The 21,087-nt window shown below is 40.2% G+C and overlaps 1 long non-coding RNA gene across 1 annotated transcript in view; it reads right to left on the bottom strand.

Moving 5' to 3' along the window:
• Positions 1 to 9,927: 9,927 nt before the first annotated feature.
• The window catches only part of LOC136991390 (uncharacterized), a 90,051-nt gene continuing 78,891 nt past the window's right edge, over positions 9,928 to 21,087 (bottom strand). The window contains exons 2-3 of the long non-coding RNA XR_010883589.1: positions 10,564 to 10,638; positions 9,928 to 9,968 (exon numbers count right to left, since the gene is read on the bottom strand). This is a non-coding gene — a long non-coding RNA (uncharacterized lncRNA). The remainder of the gene's footprint in view (positions 9,969 to 10,563; positions 10,639 to 21,087) is intronic.

Below are 21,087 nucleotides of genomic sequence, written 5' to 3'. Positions count from 1 at the left end.
TTTGGAGTGCAAATGGTAGTTATAAATAAAATATAGTATAACATGGAAGTTAAAAAAAAGAAGCGAATTCAAAGCAATACTTCAGAATGTTTTTTTCTGAAACCATCCAGGAAAGTGAGCTGACAATTCCTTGTGTGTGATGGAAGTGCTGGAAGGATGGTTCATTAGAAAGGTGATGGAAAGTTGATGAATATTGGAAGGAAGACAGGAAACTAGAAATCTTACAGTGCAGATAGAAAAAGAATAACAGTTGTTGTGGAATGAGAGAAATAGGAATATTTGTAAGAAAGCAGTGACAGAGGGTTATTTCTAAATATCATTTAGTTAATGCTAATATTTTTACTAATGATACCACTATGTTTATAGATTCTTAAGATCAGAAGGGATTACTATATTTGTCTAATCTGACTTTCTGTCTGGAATAGATTAGGCTCTAGAAATTTATAACACCACTGCCAAAAATGACTGGGAGCTAAATTTTGAGAAGCTCACAGGACAGCCTGGAGCTGGGAGGTGTGTTATCTTGTGGGAGCATATACAGTTTAAGGGATAAGTTATTACACCAATTATTTCTGCCCTTAATTTATGAAGCTTGTATGCCAGGATTAGTTCTTTTATGCTACTGCTTGCTAAATTTAAAGAGATGTAAATTATGAAAAGTCTTTCCTCTGTTAGAGGTACTTATGGATCATAATCAAGGTATAGGTCTTGAACATTTCTCTGTGTTAAACTAAATAGATTGACTCTCCTAAATATCATGCTTAAGGGCTTGTTTTTTTCCCAGAACTATGGTTCCTTTAAAGTTCCTTTGTATTCTGAAGCCTTACAATTTTTGAGGTGTCCAGGCCATAACTCAGAGTATTCCAGTATTGGTATCCATATTTTCTTGGGGAGAAGTCTTTCCCACTATCCTGTATTTATTATTTCTATGCTTCCAACATTGCATTAGTTATCTGAACAAGAGCAGACAATTTAGGAGATAACAGATGCAACAAGTCCCATAAAAGTAGATGCTCTTGAGCTGCACCAACTGAACCTTTTCTGGTTTATTTTTTAGCCTTTTTGGTGAAGCTTTCCCTAACAGAGAACTTAAGTGTTTAAGCTTTCTATGGCAGTACCTCTGGAGGTCTTGACTCCTCTGGAAACATAAGTATGCATCCTTCATTAGAACTGAAACACTCATTGAACTGCTTTCTAAAGTAAAGTTTAACTCCCCTTGAAGATAAATGAGTAATACAAATCTTTATCCTTATGAGGGTCTGCATCATAAAAATAACTGCTAATGGGATAGGAATTTCACTTTTCTACTCATAAGTTACCAACTGATTCTGTCACTTTAAGGACCAAACTGTGGCCCTTTCCTCAGTTTCTGTGAGGGAAGAACTAAACTTATAAATATGCATATACATGTGCCACACATATGGTTATGAGCATCATAATCTGAGTACACTTCAGTGTTTTGTTATTTGCCATAGAAACACATTAGTTTGGAGAAGGCCACAAGTAAATCCCTACTATACATCTGTAAGTGTCTTCAAAACAGACTTCTGTACTTGAAATTAAAGATAGGAAAGAGTCGCTCCTAAACTAGTAAATGTCCTACAGATAAATTAATAAATTATTTTAGATGAAAATAATAAATTATTTTAGATGTCAGGAATCTTGCAGGTCCCTTCTGAGGAGCTTTTATGCCAATGAAAAGGTAAAATTAGCACTACATTAGGAGTAGAACTAAATTAGAAGTAGAACTACATCCTTAGTTAGGACTAAAAAGAAATTTATATTTCATGAGGAAACTTTCTTGGTTGGCAGAACAGTAATATAACCTCAAGGCTAGGCTTATGCTAGAACTGCCAATGTCCATTTAATTGCGAAGCTTCTATGCATGACCCCTTAGAACCTCTTTTCTGCTACAGTAGCTGCCATATCCTCTATTATTAATAAGACATGAAGGGAAATTCCCGTTTTACCAATGTGATGACCCTCATACCAACTCTCTCCTGGTAGCACCCGAGAAATAAGACAGATTAATAGTTTAAAAAATTAAGTATTGCTCTTAGGATTATATACATAGTCCAAATTCAGCTAACAAATTTTGCGAACATTTCTTACTCTACAGCTCTCTTTAATAACCAGTTTCATGTTGTTTATGCTTATAACTTGAAAGTCTCATAAGGTCCTCGTTATTTTTTAAAGATAAAGTAACAATATGTGCTAAAACTTTGTTTTGACATTTCAGTCTGATTGGAGGATTGTAGTTTTCCTCTCCATCAAAGGTGATCTCCTTTTCAGTATCAAAATAAAGATGGGAAGGGCAAAGTATTGTGGTATTGTCTAAAGATGAAAGACTGAACATCAGACAGATTAAAGCCAAATTCTCTGAAGCCCATATGCATGTGCTTAAGGATAGTAATTTGAATTGAGGCTGAATGCCTTTCTAAAGATCACGCTTCTAGTGGCAAATCTGAGAACAGAGCGCTGGTGTGTCCCAGTCCACCATCTTTTCCACAGAAACACTTGTCTTTTTGTATATGCAGCAAGGACTACCACCACCTAATGATTGTTTAAAAACCTGAATCTGTGTAAAGACAGTAGACAGCTAGAGTCTTTTTAAGTCTCTTATATTAAGTGGCCTAAGTAGATATATAGGAGATACTAAATCTTGACGCTAAACAGCACCTGTTTGTTACATCGATCACCACTCATTTCCTGTTTTCTCACTTGTGAGTAATTTAGTCATCCCAAGTGTACTCTAACAAAACTACTTTGTGCAAACATACATATTCTCCCTCTCTCATTTTAAGTTAACTCCGCCTTTTCATCAGTTGATTTAAAAATAACCAGCCTTTATTATTGTGAGTCACGCTGAAAACCAATACAGCAGCTTCCCCTGCTGGCAATTGAGGAGATTAACAAACAGACAGTCCTCACCTTGCCTGCTATCAACTGTGTTGTTGCTACACAAATTCACAGAATTAAGTCAAACAGAGCCACAGGAGGCTAGTAACATGTCAACATTTTTCACAGGATAGCAGTTCATCAGTGAACACTGAGATGTTTAGCACCTGTCAGAAGAAAATAAATAAGAATGCCAGCTGAAATGTTATTTAGATCTGCTCTAAGGAATGCTGTACAATTGCAGCCATTTTAATATATTGATTGTACTTACATGAACATTTTAGTGTGCCAGTACATGCCAGTCTATGTGAGTAGTTATAACAGACCAGCTTTCTTTTTTCAGGGTCAAAGACATTATGTTAAAGCAACTAAAAATGTGTGTATGCATTTTTATGCTTTGTTTCAACAATAAAACCATTCTAATTCCTTTTCAGAGTCATTTGTGAATCTTAAATTATTTAATTCCTACAAGCATTAATGAAAATCAGACAACATTGTCTACTGTTCAGCTTTGAAAATATCATTGTACCCATAAATGGATAAGCTTTGACATTGCTGTCCATAGGACAATAGTCTCTCAACTATTCTGTCTTTTGTAATAAAGCACATAGCAAATCACCTGTAGGGCAAAACATAATGGACCCAATGGTGCAAACTGTGATGGTCAATACTTTCTCATTTAGCTTAATGGAAAACTGCAGGACCTTAGCAGCCTACAGGAATGGCACTGTATAATATCTTCTACAAGGTCAGGCCAAACATTTCAAATAGACTGGGGATTCAGCTGCTATGAAATTTTTGAAACCTTCTGTAATCATATAATCAGCAGTTTATTCCTAGTCACTAGACTAGTAACAGATCATGATTATTCTACAGGGTCTCGCAATGTCCACTTTAATCAGACAATTACCAGAAAGCTTCTACTATTACATTTTATGTTTATTAGTATATCTTTATGACCCCATTCATTTAAAGCTGCAGAAGATGAGGAGGGAAATGACAGAGCCAGTTATCTGAGTTTCCTGCTGATAAAGTAAAAGTAAGGAGAAAATTGCATTTTTCTATTTTTTTTAGATGCCATTTTTACTTTACAGTGCTGAACTCCTCTGATGCCTTGTTGATGGTAATACTATTTCAAAGCCACTTTGAAAGAAGGAAGGTTCTTGCATTCCCCTCCATCAACCAAAAGCAATGAAGCATTACAATTCTCTGCCTAGTCTATTAATAGACTTGCAACTGAAGCAGAAGAAATTCAAGGACTTTTTCTTTTCCTGACACATTTTACAATATCTCTAAGCAACATAGCACAAATCAAGGTGCAAAGCTTACGTGTCTTTTGTGATGAGCTAGGGCATTTGTTTAAGAAGCTGAAAACTAATTACATGTATTTCCTAATTCCTCTGGTAATGTCTAAGAGTAACGGTCTCAAGCATTGCAGCACTTCCACGGTGAGCTAAGTATTCCTTTCGGCATTCAGTGTCAGGAAAAATTTTGTAACAGTTAGTTTCCCCAAAGCTAATGTGTTCTTGTTCATACCTAAGTGAAGAGATCTGCTTCTTCAAGAATTAGTAAACTGTTAAGATATGGATACATCCTCAGTCTATAGTTTGAGAGAACAGAAATAATGGCAGTTTGCTTGAAGTAAACAAACAAACAAAAAATAAAGTGGAACAAATTTCCTCATTTTGTTAGACATTGAAAGGTCTACATTTCCTACTCTTATGTTGGATGCATTTATCCATGTTTGTGATACTTTAATATAAAAAGTCATAATCAGTATTTGCTGTGATATGTAGAAGCTCCATCCAGAACATCACTGTAATGCTGTACACAACACAAAATAGCCCCAACACATTCTGGTTTGTTTTTCTTTTTGCCAGATCTACTTCTCCCACCACTGAAGTCAGTATCCACATTTGTTCACCGAAATTGGCAAAAGTACACTTTTATGTGGCAGACACAGATTTGAGAGTTTGTTCCACTTTTCTTTCTGTTTAGCTATGTTTCAGTTCTAGATATATTTTGGGGCAACACTTTGGATGACTCCAGAGATTCTTATTACCCTCCAATATCCCAAAGGTTCAAATTTTTTTTTTATAATTTATGTTATAGGTAAAATGCAGATGAATATCAAATGTTGAAACTGGAATAAGTAAGCATATACATTTTATTTAGGCAAAGACGATCCATATTTCTGGACAAGATACTGATTTTAGGAATCTGAATGAAATTTGTATGGATGAATACAGTTGCTAGAGGAAACAATTTGGAGAAGGCACTGTCAGTTTTTAAACATGTTTAAATCACAGATAATATTTCAATCTCTCTGTAAAAATTTCTTCTTAACAATGAGCAAGTTTAATTTCACAAGAAAGCAGTCCTCCCACAGCGCTACCTAATGTATGACAAGCTGATATTTGATTGAATTCAAATCAAGACTTTCTTTCTTGCTGGTATCCCTTCATATATCAGTTTGCTTTTGACAAGTATCCAGGAAAAAGTAAACATTTAAGTTAAATGAAGTTCTAGAAGGTCTCTAAAAAGTGTCTGAATTAAATGCAAGTCACAGCAACACCATTATAGTGATGGCATAGACACGTTTGTACAGGTTTTTTTTTATTTTTCCCCCCCTCACTTTGAAACATGATTCCTCTGCTTTTGTTCAGGAAAGAATGTATGATAATGTATTTTCTTGTCTTAAACAACAATTATACATAAGTACTTTAACTTGGATATCTGTTTTCAGTTAAGCAAATTTACCTCTGTGAATAAATTCAGGATATTATGCAGTAGAGTACCAGTTTACTTGCAGTTGAAAACAATTTTCATTTACAGTCACAGTCTTTAAACACAAATCTGCCCTTGCATACACAATTCTCTCATCCTGACAATACTTTAGGAACTTGACAACGGCATTATATTGATGTAACTGAAGGCAAAATTTAACCCCAAAGAGATAGGATGTGTTTTCGGAAGTTAAATTCGTGATTAATTCTTCATTAATTAAAATTCGTGAATGTTGTGTGGCTAAATCCCCATGTACCTGAGGAAAAAGGTAGCAATCTTATCCTCCATTAAATCAGAGGAAGGTCCCAGCCTCTGTATGTTGTTATTATTTGGTCAAATAAGGCTACTGAAACCTAGCTCTGTGCATACCAACCAGTCCCTCTTTCAGCTCTGCATTCCCATTTCAGCTTTACTTCAGCAATCATGGCTCTTTGCCAAGACTTCTGCTCCTCTCTCAATAGTTGCAGATACAATAGCAGAACAGTAGTGAATGACAAGTTTCTGGAGTAGCTGGAACAGAATAAACATGATGTGCAAAGGCTGAGCAAGACTTAACTTTTTTTAACGTCTGACTCACAGATGAGAATAAGTATAAAAAGAAAACAGAAAGGAAATTAAAAAAGAACAAAGAAAGAAATACAGTTGAGTGGAAAAAAAAAAAGCTAAAGACCAGTTTCGGTGACCATTATTCAGGCTGACTGACACTTTCTCACTTACTTAGGCCTATTAGTCCTATCTGCTTGAAAGAGGAAAACAAATAGTGAGCAGAGGCAGAAAACTCCAGAACCTGACCCAAAGCAGAGAGGAAGCAGAGAACTGAACCACCTCTGTGTGACACAGGACAAGGAAGGGGAAAGTGAGACCGAAAATGTCTTTGAGTACCAGAGGTTAAGCTAATGCACCTAACCTAGAGGTTAGGCTAACCTAATGCTGATGAACAGTAAGATAGATTTGGTGACAAATCTGAATCATTGGAATCATGTGGACATCTAATTAAACGGGATTAAATAACATAAACAACAAAGAGAAAGGAAAGTTGAAATAAAAGTTGTTACATTTCTTTAGGCATGATTTTAACCTTCAATCTCAATATACCAGTTTTTCAGACTTCACTTTTTTTCTTAGCAGGCTATTCTCTGAAGGTCCTCCCTCTTTTACTCATGTGGTACCTCATCAGCCATATGCAATTTGCTTCATAAGATTTTGAATTGTATAAATATTTATGAGTCCAATGAATTTTAATGGGCTCAGCACTTCAGCTCCCCACCCCTTAGGGCTAAACCAAGTTATTCACATTTCAAACAAGTCCACTTTCTAGTCTTGTCTTTTTTTTTTTTTTTCCCCCCCTCTCTGTTCCTCTTAGTAGCAGCTGCATTACATCCCTATCATGAAAAACCAATAGAAGTGAGTGACTATACAGAGACAAATACTGTATTAAAAAGAAAATCTTTGGTATAGCAGTTCTGGAAGCACAGATATTCTTCCCCTCTTTATTCTTTCCCTACAGGTAATCTCAAAGATCGTGGTAATATTGTTCTTTGGGGTTCAGTTTTTTTAAAAAAGAATGCATATTTCTCAGCCTAATGACTGTCCCTACATGAAGAACTACGTGAAAAGTTTAGAATTGAGAGTCAGTCTAATATCAGAGAACTATTTATTTGCTAAACTTGACAGTGGGACAAATTCTTCTTCTCCCCCCCCCTTTTTCTCCCACCCTTTTCTTCCCACTATTAGGTATAAACAATTCAGCTCACAGGGTTTTTTTCATAGTCAGAAGGGAGATCAGGGTCTGCACACAAGTGTCTCTGTCTGTCTATATCTCTATATCTTTCTCCACCCCTGGAAAAGCTTATTTTCATATCACACTCACAGGTGGTGTGCTTTGTGCAGGCAAGTCACAGATTACCTAGGCAGCACTATTTACCTTCTTACTTTTCACATGAAACAGCTATACTTTTGTGAAGGAGAACATGCCACAGAACACAGGTCCTTCATTTCCACTTGTACTCAATTGTGCACAGGCATAAGGAATAGTTATTTTCCTCTTCACTGGGCCTTTTAGTAAGAATTTAGGACTCAAAGTACAATCCAGCCAAACCAGAGTCCGATTCAGTATTTGCACATAGAATTTTCAGAAAAAAAAGGCAAAGAGTATATTATTTGAACTACTAGAAATGGTTGGCCAAACTGTAGCATTCTCCTGTTATTGTCCTTCTGTCATGTGCTTTTTAGTGTGAGCTCTGAATATTTGCAAACAATTCTGCATGAATTTGTATTTGACTGATCATATTAGCCAAAGTTGCATCACTGCACTGTTGAATGCTCATAAAAATAATGAAACGTACAAAGAATTTACAATGAAAATTTTTTCAACAAAATAATGGTATGAAATTTAATATAGCAATAACATTTGGACTGGTTTTGTTTATCTAATCTACAAAAAGATAATTCTGCAAAAGCTACAGCAGACCTGCTTGTACAGCATGTCATGGGAAATGGTTCAAAATGCTTTACTCATTAGATCTTATTAAAATCCATACCTTATTAAAACATTGATGTCTGGCAAAGGTTTACAGTAGCTGTTAAAGAAAAATAACTCTTCCCTCCCAAAAAAGCACTAAGAATTGAGAAATGCAAATCAAAATTTCTTCTTGCTCTGAGGGGAGTATGACAGCAGGTGTTTAACCACCTTCCAAAGTTTCCTGAAACAGTATAGAAAGATAAAGTACTCTGCACTAATAGCAACAGCAAACCACTTTAAGACATGATAATATTACAATTTTCAATTCTATCAGCTATAGTAGTTAAGGGCAGTATCCCAGATTCAGCAGAGCTGTAGTTGATGGAGAATCCAAGAGAAAGACCAGGGGAAAGCAGAGTATCTCTAACTTACACAAGTTTTGCTTGTCTGATATTGGTATATGCCGAAGGTGAACCTGATGATCAGGTATTTGGCAATTCCACTGAGGATCACTGGAAGTTACACAGCATAGGCATACCCATGTCTCACTCTTCAAACAGTAACAGGTAACACAAAGCATAAAACTATCACTGACAAGTTTACCAGCCTTTGTTCTATCCCCAGTTTCCCTGTCCAGAATAATTTGTACTTCTTTTGCATAATGCAGAGAAGCCTGGAAGACCTATCATTTAAAGCTGCATTTGACACTGGCAGAGAATCAGAAACAATATTTCTAGTGCTTCATTAAATACATCCTATATGGGACTCTTCCCCCCCCCCTTTTTTTTTTTTAATAACCTCCAGGACTAGGTAAATGGAAAGGCAGCTCACCAGCTAAGCTTGCTCTTACTTTCCCTTTTATTCAGGGTTATGAAGCAAATGTTTACCTGAAAGCCCTTCCAGACTGCAATATTAAGGGTTTTTGTGGGGGGTGTTTCTTTTGTTTTTTGTTTGTTTTTCTAATATAAAATCTTTTTCATTTTTCTTACACTGATGATAAAAAGTGCTGGATCACATTTTGTGGGCCCTTACTCTCAGGGATCTGTACCATTAGAATTCTTCTACAAAGGGTTTTGTGTGTCCTCCACCATTTGATTGCCAGTCATGAACATGTACGTCAATGTCACTGTACCCAGAAATCTTATTGCTGGCACATGTTTCCCTTCTTCCCCCATTCTTCACATACTACAGATTTCTTTGAGGCCTGCTATTCCCCTCTCTTCAGTTCTACATTTCTCCAACCTTTTCTTTTGCATTTCTCCCCATCCCAAGCAGGGGCTGCATGCAGCTCCTCATGTCCCACACTTACACCTTTTATTTTCCTCCTCATTCTGTTTTTCTTTCTGCTAGAGAGATAGTAATTCAAATGTCAACCTGTTAACTCCTACTGGCAGGAGGCAGCTCTGAGAAACAGATAGAGAAACAGATTTTGTCATAATAGTGCTCATTAATGGGTGCCCTCGGCCATTATTTCACCTACAGACAAAATTCTGAAAATCATGATTCCACTAAATAGATGAAAGGGGCTAAATATATTCCCCACTTTCCTCCTCGCTGCTGTGATTTCTTTCATGTGAGTAGGCTGATATCAAATGACACCAGTAGGGCTCTTCTGCGTGTTTGTGTATTTTAATTTTGGAATCAATCCCATATGCCTGATACAAGTTATTTTGATATGTACAGACAGATACATACAAAGGGACTCTTAGAAGCATAACTGACTTCACCAGAGACTCCAGGACAGGTCATTCGCCAGAGTTCCTCCTAGTAAAGAGGAAATAAGTGCTTCCAGTTTTTCTGCCAGCTCAGCTACAGCATCTTCCTGAAAAAACAAAAATAGTTAAACTGACAGAAGTACTCTGCCTTCAGCAAAGCTGCACCTACATCAAGAGTTTTGAAAGTGTAATTGTATTAAGTAGAGGGAATGCCTTTTTTCCCCCCACAACTATGCCATTTTGGCAGAACTTAGCAATGGAGAAATTGGTTCCAGTGTCTTTGGTAGACAAGCGCCAACACTCCTCGCTATAGTAGCCCATGTGTCAGCAGTAGCAGCTCTTTTAGCAAAGGCAGCAGGAGGGTAATTGCATCTTAGTCACCGCTATTCATAGCCCACTGTTTTAGTTCAAATTCACAGTCATCTGTGTCTTAAGTTTAGGCACTGAAAAGACATCTTGAAATGGCTCAGGCACAACCTTTTGCCCCTTCCGTGACACAGGTAACAATTTTTAGCAGAGAGGCAGGCCAGACAACAAGGAGCTGCAACATCTCTAACTCTTGCAGCAAGATTCACCTGAGCATGGTCTATCTTTCTGGCAGCCTCAGCCAAAAGGGACAAACTCAAAATACCCATTCTACAACCTTCTGAAACATCTAAACATGCAGGGCTGGGGAATATTTCAGTCCCCCTTTTCACTCACCTCACTAAGTATCAAAGGATGTGTCCATATCTCATTAACAGAAACAGGTCTTGAGGGTTTTCGAAAATGAGCAAGCTAAAAAGAGGCAGTGCATGTGAAAATAGGGTTTATGTGTCAGTTCAAATAGAGATTATGAATTGTGACTGTGACCCTGCTATATTGTAGAGCAGTCATTACGTTTATTGCTATTGACTTTATTTCATTTCTGAAGGTTTCACCTCTGATATGGTTTTAAAAGGTTGTTATAAGTCTCCTTATCTCTAGTTGGAATAAATTTTACAGTAAACATATGTAACCACATCCATGGAAATATGGAATGGAAATATTTATCTATACTTACCTAAGCCTTCCAGTGGGATAAAGAGTTAAGATACCGTTAATTAATGATTTATGAGAAATCTACAGAAAAGTGTAATATGTGCAATCATGAAAGATCTACCCCTTGGACTAGCCAGGAAACTAATTTCCCAATTAAGGAACAGTCATTCATTAAGAAAGGAAAAAAAAGCAGTTGTTGACAGTCAACAGGGAAATCAAATTAGACCAACTCATTATTTAAATGTTTTGATTTAAAGACAGAGCCATTAATGAGCTACCAAGAGCTACAATTATCTATGTGTCCAATTTCAGCAACAAAATGAAAATCCTGCAATAGATTTAAAAAAAAAAAAAAAGGAAAATTTTCAGATCTCAGGGTTTGTTTAGCTGTTGGAGGGTTGTTTTGGGGTAAGAGGGATTGTTTTGTTGTTGTTGTGCTGTTTTTATTTTACTGGCTGTACGAAAAAGGGTTTTCAGAAGTTAACAGGTGGTTCTCCAGGAAGAAGACACTAGGCTCAGCCCTACTTTGTCTAGCTCTACATGATGGCGAGGGTAACTTTGTACAGCCTTTTAGGTTACTAGTAGGGAGTTTTTCTTACATTGCTCACTTGTAGATTGAATGGAATGGCAGAACCCGGGAAAATTTCAAGGGTGCGCTGTGTCCCAAAAGGGATAATTAGTAAACAGCTCAAATACCTTGCTGTGTGCAAGCACGAGGAGTAAAATGTAACTCAGACACAGATAAAGCAGTGATATTCTCATTAAGTCTGCCTGTACTCCTTGTAAATTCATTGTCCCTTATTGTTATCAACCCAAATGGTACAATCAAGTTGTCAGAAAGACAGAATTTCTTGAACTAATTGCAAGTAGTACAGCTAGAGATCTAACTATCAAAACAGCAAATAATAGATCTAAAGCAAATAAAACAGAAACCCAAGAGATTAAATTAGAAGCTTCAGTTGTATTTCTCATCATGGCACTGGTAATAGCTGATATACCTATACCATTATAACACTATAAATTTAGACAATGTGACACTAATTATTAGGAGCTTTATCATTAGCTATAATGCAATCAACAGAGCCTAGAATTAATACAAAAAGCAAGCATGAGATTCTCACCTTTGCTCTAAAGTCATTATGTCAGGTGAAAAGGCTGACATTTAACAAAATATTCTTAAAACCCCTAAATACAGTCCAGGACAGGCTGTGCTAAAAACAACTTCATAAGAATCCTTCTACAAATTCTATAGATCAGGAACTAAAAGATGTCTCCTTGTTATGGGTAAACACGACAAATTGACAACCACTCGGGCCGGGTTGCATAAATTCCAATTTAATAGAATAATTGAGCAAGTCACAAGTAAGCAAAACAGCGCTGGGCGGCCGGGGAGTCTCCTGCTCCACCAACGGCGCGCGCGATCCCCCGCTCACAGTCCCCTTATATGCCTGTAACTTCTGTGGTTGCGCCGGCTGTTGCTGGGGGGGGTCGGGATGAAAGCTGGCGTCTTCCTCTGCGTTGTACATGGTGCCTTTCAGGTCACGTGCATACATTTCACAATACAATATCGCTCTGCTGACTCAGTACAATCACTGTGGTGATAGCCGGTACTTAGCACCTAGTTTCATGGTAAAATCACTTCACGAGTTGATGTAACAAATTATTACCTATCACAATCCCCCCTTTTTGTTTTGGTCCTTTTTAATTTGTTCATCAAATCGAACAACAGCCTCCTGTGCCAGGAGGAGCATAGGGTTATGCTTACTCTCATCTTCATTCAGTTGTTCATATTGACTTCTTATCAACAGTAGGTGGGCAGCTTCGAGTCTGCTTTTAGCTAAGTTAATTATTCTATTTACTATACACGGTCCGAAGGTCAACACAAGTACTAATAAAGCCAATGGACCCGCGATTGTAGACAATAGGGTTGTTAGCCAGGGAGAATGACTGAACCATGATTCATACCACCCTTGCTGGGCTTCTCTTTCCTTTTTACGTCTTTCAAGGCCTTCTCTCAGTTTCGCCATAGTATCCCTGACAACTCCTGTATGATCTGCATAAAAGCAACATTCTTCTCCTAGGGCTGCACACAATCCTCCCTGTTGTAAAAATAAAAGGTCCATCCCTCTTCTGTTCTGTAACACCACTTCTGATAGTGATGTTAACGACTTTTCTAAGGCGGTGATGGATTTTTCTATTCGTTCTAAGTCCTCGTCCACAGCTGCCCGTAGGGTGCTAAGGCTCTGCTGTTGTATCACTAAGGAGGAAATTCCGGTTCCCGCTCCCACTGCCCCGAGGCCCAGTAAGGTGGCTATAGTAATCGCGGTGATTGGTTCCCTCTTTACTCGGACCGGATGAGGGGTGTCCCAATGATCGTACATCACTTTTTCCGGATGGTACAAGATCCTGGGGACTACTTCTACTTGTATACAATATTCTCGGGACTCATTAAGCACCCTTAAGGAGACACAAGGAGTCAGGCCGGTTTTTGAGCATATCCATCTAGTTCCTTTGGTGGGAATAGCCCATCCATTTTTAGGGATGTGGTTTTGCAATGATATAGATCCACACAGCTTTTTCTTTGATTTTGGCACTTTGCCAATACACATTCCTATTCCTGTAACTTGCTCCATAGTCAATCCCTTCTTCTTATCTTCCCATTGACACTGTGAAGCTGGATCATTGCTTAAGGTATATGTTATATTTACTCCTATTGCTTCATAAAAAGGGGGTCTTATGTCGTAGCATAACCAGCAATGGGTAGTTATACTAGGGGTTGTAGCATTTAATACTTTGTAGGTTGCTTGCACAACCTTCCACAGAGGATTGTCTATCCTCTCTGTGGCTTTACTTTCTGAGATTACAACAGTATCTTTCGAGGTGGGGTGATTCATAGGAATACTTGTCGAATTCATGATCGCACCCGTTGGTTGGATTCCTGATTCTACTCCCTTAACAACTAAATTCGGCCCTATTGCTTGAGGAGTAGGTCGCACACTTTCTTTCTTTATGAAAATTAATCCACCTCTATCAGTCCCGGTCTCCCAGTACCAGACTCCCCAGGTCTTTCCCAAGAACCATCCCGGATCTTCCGGACGGGTGATATTTATCATTAAATATTTACAAGTTCCCAGGGGGGTATAGTGGGGACTTCCCCGATACCCCAGCTGGAAATCCTCTTTAGGGGGGATACACCCAGAAGGCCCCCATTTTACTGATAAAAACTTATCTGATCCTGCTCCTGGAGTCCAATCAGAGGCTATAGTTTCACATCCCCAATAAGCACAATAATAAGAGTTTACAGTATCCTTGCCCAGGATTAGAACTAGGACAAAAGTAAAACCCCATATGATCTAGACATGGTTCAATAGGCACCAACTCACATAAAGTAGCTGTGAATGTAGGACTCCCGGGTACACTTCGTACTTGGATCACTGTTTGATCCTCCCACCTTATTAATGACCACTTAAGGGGTTGGTGTATATTATGTTCCCCCTTTGATTCGTCTTCCTAATAAGCCTAGCACAATCATCTTCCAGAGGAGTAGTGGACCCGTGGCTGGGCTAACGGATATTTTACGAACCCTTAATGCCTTGGAGGGGCGATCCGTGATGCCAAGTGTCTCTGGGACTTTAAAGAGTCTGGGCCTTACAATTTTGGGTATCCCTGCTTAGGAGGTGGCTTGTCGGCCTCGATCCCCACAGTTTCTATACGTCTCTGTCTCCTCTGCCTACTCTTTTGCTCAGAGCAGCAGGGTGTACCGTCTTCTCGACAGCAGCCGTATTCTTCAGGGGAACCTCCTGTATGAGCTTTTTTTTAAACGCTTCCCAGTTCTCCAGAGTGACACTCAACATACGGCACGGTCCACCTACAATTGGTGTTTTCAATTTTGGCCTTATGTGATCGGGGTGGTTGGCGTAGGTACAACCTTTCTCTGGTTGTACCCCTTTAGCAAAAGCTTCCCACCATTCCACCGATCTTTTCTTGAGATCCCCTTTTAATGTCAAATGGGTCAATTTGCCATAACAAAGGCGACAACTGCCGCTAGGGAGGTACCCGTGCTACCAATGAGTCCACTACTTCTCTTTACAAATCCTATATTTATAACACACAAAGGGATAACAAATACAATGTGAGGTTTTACAAAATGTGGTCTTACTTATCGAGGTTTCTAGGTTTCTTCTTAAAGGTTACTTTTAAATTGTCCGGGTTTCCAAAGGCTTCCCACGATGATTCTGAGATCGGCCCTTTAATTCTGCTGGCATGTGTCCATCCTCGCTCTGCAGTGCGAATAGCAGTGTCTGTGGTAAGCAAGACAAGGAAAGGTCCCTCCCAGTGGGGAGTCAAGGATGAGTCTTTCCAGGTTTTAATTAAAACCTTGTCTCCAGGGTTAACTCGGTGAATGGCTACATCTAGTGGAGGTCTCTGTACTATTAGTCCTTTCTTTATCAATTCTTGTCTTCTCTTCATAAGCTCTGTAATATATTTCTGTAATAATCTCTCTTCTGCTTTAGGATGTTCTTTTGGTATTTCTAAATCATATGGCATCCCATATAACATTTCAAAAGGGGAGACTCCTGTGTCAGTTCTGGGCTGAGTTCGTATATTCAACAAGGCTAAGGGTAAACACTTGATCCAATTCATCTGGGTTTCCATCATTAGCTTTGTTAACTGTTTTTTTTATTTCTCCATTCATCCTTTCTACCTTTCCCGAACTTTGAGGATGCCAAGGAGTGTGATGCTCCCACTTGATCCCTAAAGGATCTAATGTTTCTTTAATGACTTTGGATGTGGCCCCCTGTCTGAGTCTATGACCGATACATTCCCATACCGGGGTATGATGTTTTCTAGCAATATCTTGGCTACCGATTTCGCAGTAGCTCGGGCTACGGGAAAGGCTTCTATAAAGTAAGTTAAATGATCTACTATAACTAATAGGTATTTATACCTGCCCACTTTCGGGAGTTCTGTAAAGTCAACCTGTATTTTCTCAAATGGCCTCTTGGCTATTGATCGTCCCCCTGGGACTTTTTCTCTGAGGTGTTGCTTGTTAACCTTCTGACAGGTCAAACATTCTCCCACTAGTCTTTTTGCTATGTCATATATTCCAATGCACATATACTTGGTTCCAAACTGGTCTACTAATGCTTGCACTCCCCAATGAGTCTGTCGGTGGAATTCTTTCATGATTCTCCAAGCCACACCTTTGGATACAATTTCTCTATCATTGGGCAACACCCATTTACCTTCTTTTTCTAGGGCTCCTATCTGTCGTAATTTATCTGTTTCCTGTTTAGTAAAACTCATCCTGGTATCTAGCTTATCTTGGCCCTCTTTTCCTTCAGACAATAGGTGTAAAGCTGCCTTTCTTGCCTCTTCATCTGCTAGATTATTTCCCCTTATGTGGTAAGATGTGCCCTTTTGATGGCCCCTAACGTGTACTACCGCGATTCTCCGAGGTCCCCTCAGAGCTTCTAAAGTTTTTCTAATTAATTTTTCGTGCACTAAATTCTTCCCTTGCGAATTAATCAGTCCTCTTTCTTCCCATATTTTCCCAAATGTATGTACTACTCCATAAGCGTATTTAGAGTCGGTGTATATAGTCCCTATTTTGCCTTTTAAAATTTCTAAGGCTCTAAAAACCGCATACAATTCACAAGCCTGGGCCGACCAAGTTTTGTCTAGGGTCCCTGATTCTATTAACTAACCATCATATCTCGGCCCAGTAAATTATATTCAGCTTCGGGAACTAATAAAAAGGATCCCACACTTAATCGAGAGTCTGATTCTATTTTCACATTTTTAATTACTGGGACCTTAAAGGGTTCTCCTTTAGCTCCTATCACTTGTAGTTTCTCTGGGGATGGTTTACACCCCCAGGGTACCGTTTGGACAGTAGATCTTTCTGCCCCAGAATCCACAAGGAATTCTACTTCTTGTCGCTGGGGACCCAATTTCAATTTTATCAAGGGCTCGGTTCCTTTATGAGTCCCCAGCAGATAGAGCCCCTGACCCCCCTAATCTTCTTGGAACATTTGCTCATCCTGCATTCGCTTCCTGCAATTCCTCTTCAGATGCCCTTTCTTCTGGCAATAAAAACACTCAACCTGCCTCAAGTCCCTCATCACGACTTCTCTGGGTTGTCCTTCTTGGTGAGGTGGCTTTCTTTTAGGTCTGTTATACGACCTAGGAGGTTGCGCCTGGATCCCTCTCTGTCCTTCTCGGACTGCTGCCACCAGAATCTTTGCCTGCCGCCGATGAGTTTCCTCTTCCCTTCGCACATGCACTTTCTGAGCTTCCCTCAGCAATTCATCCAGTCCTCTATCTTGCCAATCATCTAACTTCTCTAACTTCCTTCTGATATCTGGAAAGGCCTTTGCTACAAACTGTGTTTTCAATAGAGCCTGTCCCACAGGGGTACTGGGGTCTACCCTGGAATAAAGTTGCAGGTTTTTCCTAAGTCTCTCAAGCCATTCTGTTGGTGTCTCATCCCTTTTTTGTTGTTCCATGAAGGCCTTATTAATATTTTGCCCCCTGGGAACAGATTCCCTGATTCTCTGAACTATTATGGTTCCTAGATCGGACATATGTGTCCGATGCTCAGCATTCTGATTGTCCCCGTCCGGCCGTTGGGTGGGCCATTTGATATCTGCTGCGGGACCTTGTTGGTGCTGTTGATCCCAAATCCGCATCCCAGCCCTACGGATCATTTCCCTTTCTTCCACTGTAAATAATATGCTTAAGATGGATTGTAATTCCTCCCATGTATAAAGGCTAGGACCCAAAAACTGATCTAGTTTTTCAGCCACCCCTAAAGGGTCTTCTAATAAATTCCCCATTTCCTTCTTAAAATCCCGTACATCCCCTGAACTCAGGGGCACGGACACAAAACCCATCCCTGGTTGCGGTCCTCCCATGGGGAGTTCTCGCAAGGGGTACAGCTGATCAGGTCGCCCACCTCCCCTCGTTTGACTCCTCGTGACCCTTCGGGTTTCTTCTGGGGAACTAGGAGGGTCTAGATCCCAGTCCGGGGTCGTTGGGGGGGGGCTATGAGGAGGGGCTGGTATTGGGTTTTGAGCTGGAGCTGAGGGAATATAGGGGGGAGGAGAAACGGGAAGTTCCTCCAATATTTTGCTTTTCTTCCTCGAACCCTTCTCTTTCAGGGTAAATATCATGGTTCGAGTATCTGGTCTTATCCATAAACTAGCATACTCACTTTCTTCTAAACTAAAGGGCTCCTTTGAATTCACATATATATTTGGGGCCTGACATATCCAATTTTCAAAAGACCCGTATATTGGCCAATAAAGGGGGTCTCTTCTAATCTGCTTCCCACCCCATACTTGCATGCAGTAATGTACCATTTTCTCTCGACTTTTGCCTTTTCGGGAGGGCCAATCGTTCCAATACTTAATCATTAATCCTAAAGGGCTATCGACTGTAAAGCCCTCTATGGGATCAGAAGACTTGCTCTTTTTCTGTCCCATCTTCCGGAGCACACACACACACGCTCAATCGCTCCCCTAGGTCGTGGCCCACGCCCTCGCGGACAATGGGAACCGCACTACTGTAGGGTCCGCTCTCGCTTCGTCCCTTGGGGACGTCTCACTTAGACGTGCTCCGGGGATCCCACCCCAACCGAACGGAACCACTTACCAATACTTTACTCAATCCTGAGTCTTCGTTCGGATCTTCGTGCACAAAGTTTACGGGATACTGCAGTTCTTTTGCTTACTTGTCCTGATTTAGGGTTCGGAAATACAGGTTCTGGTAGGGGAACTACCCACTCAGGGGCCATCCGAAGACGGGATGGGGCGCCTCCCCTGAGTCAGAGTCCCGAAACCAGGGAAGCCTGCATCCGAGTCACGGCACCAAATTGTTATGGGTAAACGCGACAAATTGACAACCACTCGGGCCGGGTTGCATAAATTCCAATTTAATAGAATAATTGAGCAAGTCACAAGTAAGCAAAACAGCGCTGGGCGGCCGGGGAGTCTCCTGCTCCACCAACGGCGCGCGCGATCCCCCGCTCACAGTCCCCTTATATGCCTGTAACTTCTGTGGTTGCGCCGGCTGTTGCTGGGGGGGGTCGGGATGAAAGCTGGCGTCTTCCTCTGCGTTGTACATGGTGCCTTTCAGGTCACGTGCATACATTTCACAATACAATATCGCTCTGCTGACTCAGTACAATCACTGTGGTGATAGCCGGTACTTAGCACCTAGTTTCATGGTAAAATCACTTCACGAGTTGATGTAACAAATTATTACCTATCACATCCTGATGCAGGATATTTCTTAGGTTACTGTCAGGGCACTGACTGCCCCAATAGGCTTTAGTAGCCCTGACCAGCCTCACCTGAGGCCTCCACTCATGCAGCTGCTGCCCACTGCTTCAGAAGCACCATTTAAGCACAGGCCTGGGTCCCTGCCCTCTTGCCTTGTCGGAGTGGGAGACGGACCCGGAGTAACGATGAGTCTCAATATGAGTATGGTTGTTCTCCCTTTATTAGAGCTTACACAGAGTACATATAGACAAGCAATAAGCATGCACTAGCAATAGCTGTATGATTGGTTTACAGTCTCTGTTCACGCGCCTAAAGCGAATACATGATTGGTGCAAAGTTGCTGTTCACGTGGAGGGGCTTGTCAGCCCCCTCCTTTACTTGTTTACCACTACTTGCCTTCCCCTTCTGTAATGGTCTAGGAATGCTCAAGGACAGTTCACGTAGCCGCGGATCCTCCCTCTATTGTGAAGACAGGATTGCTCACTTCTAAGAGATCATGCCCCTTTTCACTTAACCATTCTTCCACATTGCCTCAGCCTTTGCAGGAGCTATTTTGTAGCTGTACCTCTACCCAGTTTTATCTCCTGCTGATCTGGATCTCCTTCATCATCTTGCCTTGTTTAATGGCCATCAGGACTGCTGATAGACCCCATCACTGTCACAAGCCTGGGCTGGCTCAGGTACTGTGGGGCTGTACCCAGCTGTTGAGGGTATCATGTGTGCTGTGGTCACTCCCAGCTCTTGGCTTATCTTCCCCTGTGGAGCAGCCCTGCTCTTGCTGCTCCTTGGCAGTTATTTCTGTTTATTGTAAATCCTTTGTATGCTCTAGAACTTGCAGTACTGTTAGGAAATGTCTCACTGTAGGTTTGCACTGGATGTATGAGTGGATAGTAATGTTGGCGTCTCCTCAATTTCTGAAACAGACTTGAGTTCCTAAAAGGGAGGATTACAGAGAGCAAAACACTTTTTCAGTTACTAGTTCTGGACTGAGCTTTTCATAAAACTTTACACCAGTTCAAATGGAATTTCTCATCAGCAAATTCAATATTCACAAGAATGTGATAAATAGAGCTGGTCAGACAGGAAAAAAATGCTGTTTCACTGAAGCTGAACCATTTTGACACACCAGTCTTGACAAAGTCTTTTGTCAGGTGGAAAAGGGAGAAGAAAAGATTAATCACTGCATTCTTAAGCACAGGTGCAATAACCTGGAATTGAGGAGTCCTAGGGAGATCTAGCATTGTGTTCACACTATGACTGATTAACAGGCATCTGAAATGAGAAACTCTGCTCAACAGGATATGAACTACTGCCTCAGAATCCTTTATGCATTATTATAAGTGGAAAACTGTGCCCCAGGAAGTATCCTTTGAAAAAGTTTTTTTTTTATACAGCAATTTTTTTGAAGTTATTGTTTCATCAGTTTTGTATGGAACCTCACACAATGGGCCCTCCCTTGCATCTGAAGTTTTGTGGTACTTCTATGTATGAATGTTTAATAATAGCATTTCAGCCATGAGCCCAGTTTACTTCTTAGTTAGCTCGTAGATGACATTTGAGGAAAATCTTGAATTCTCTCAGAACAACCCCGTGTGGGGTGTGTGTGTGTGTGTGTTGTTTTGTTTTAATACTGAAATAGCAGTTCAGCCTCACTTCTGTAACCACTGTGGGTTTTTCCCCCTTCGGAATTAGACAAGGAGCTTAACTTTGTCCTCAGCCTTCCTGGCTTTACCTGGGCTTGTGAACTAATAGGCACATAAAGATGTGATATACAAAGCTAGGTGTATTTACAATATAATACCTACTCATGAACTGTGTGATAGACTGGGGGGAGGGGCACAGTCTTTTCAGCCTTATGCTTAGGCTCTTCTTACCACATTGTCTTTACCACTTCTGTGTTCCTTCTTTGCAACTCTGTTAT

The sequence above is a fragment of the Apteryx mantelli genome, chromosome 2, assembly GCF_036417845.1.
Source record: "Apteryx mantelli isolate bAptMan1 chromosome 2, bAptMan1.hap1, whole genome shotgun sequence".
NCBI lineage: Eukaryota > Metazoa > Chordata > Aves > Apterygiformes > Apterygidae > Apteryx > Apteryx mantelli.
The sequence above is the reverse complement of the archived record's forward strand: the minus strand, read 5'-3'. Positions and strand labels throughout refer to the sequence as shown.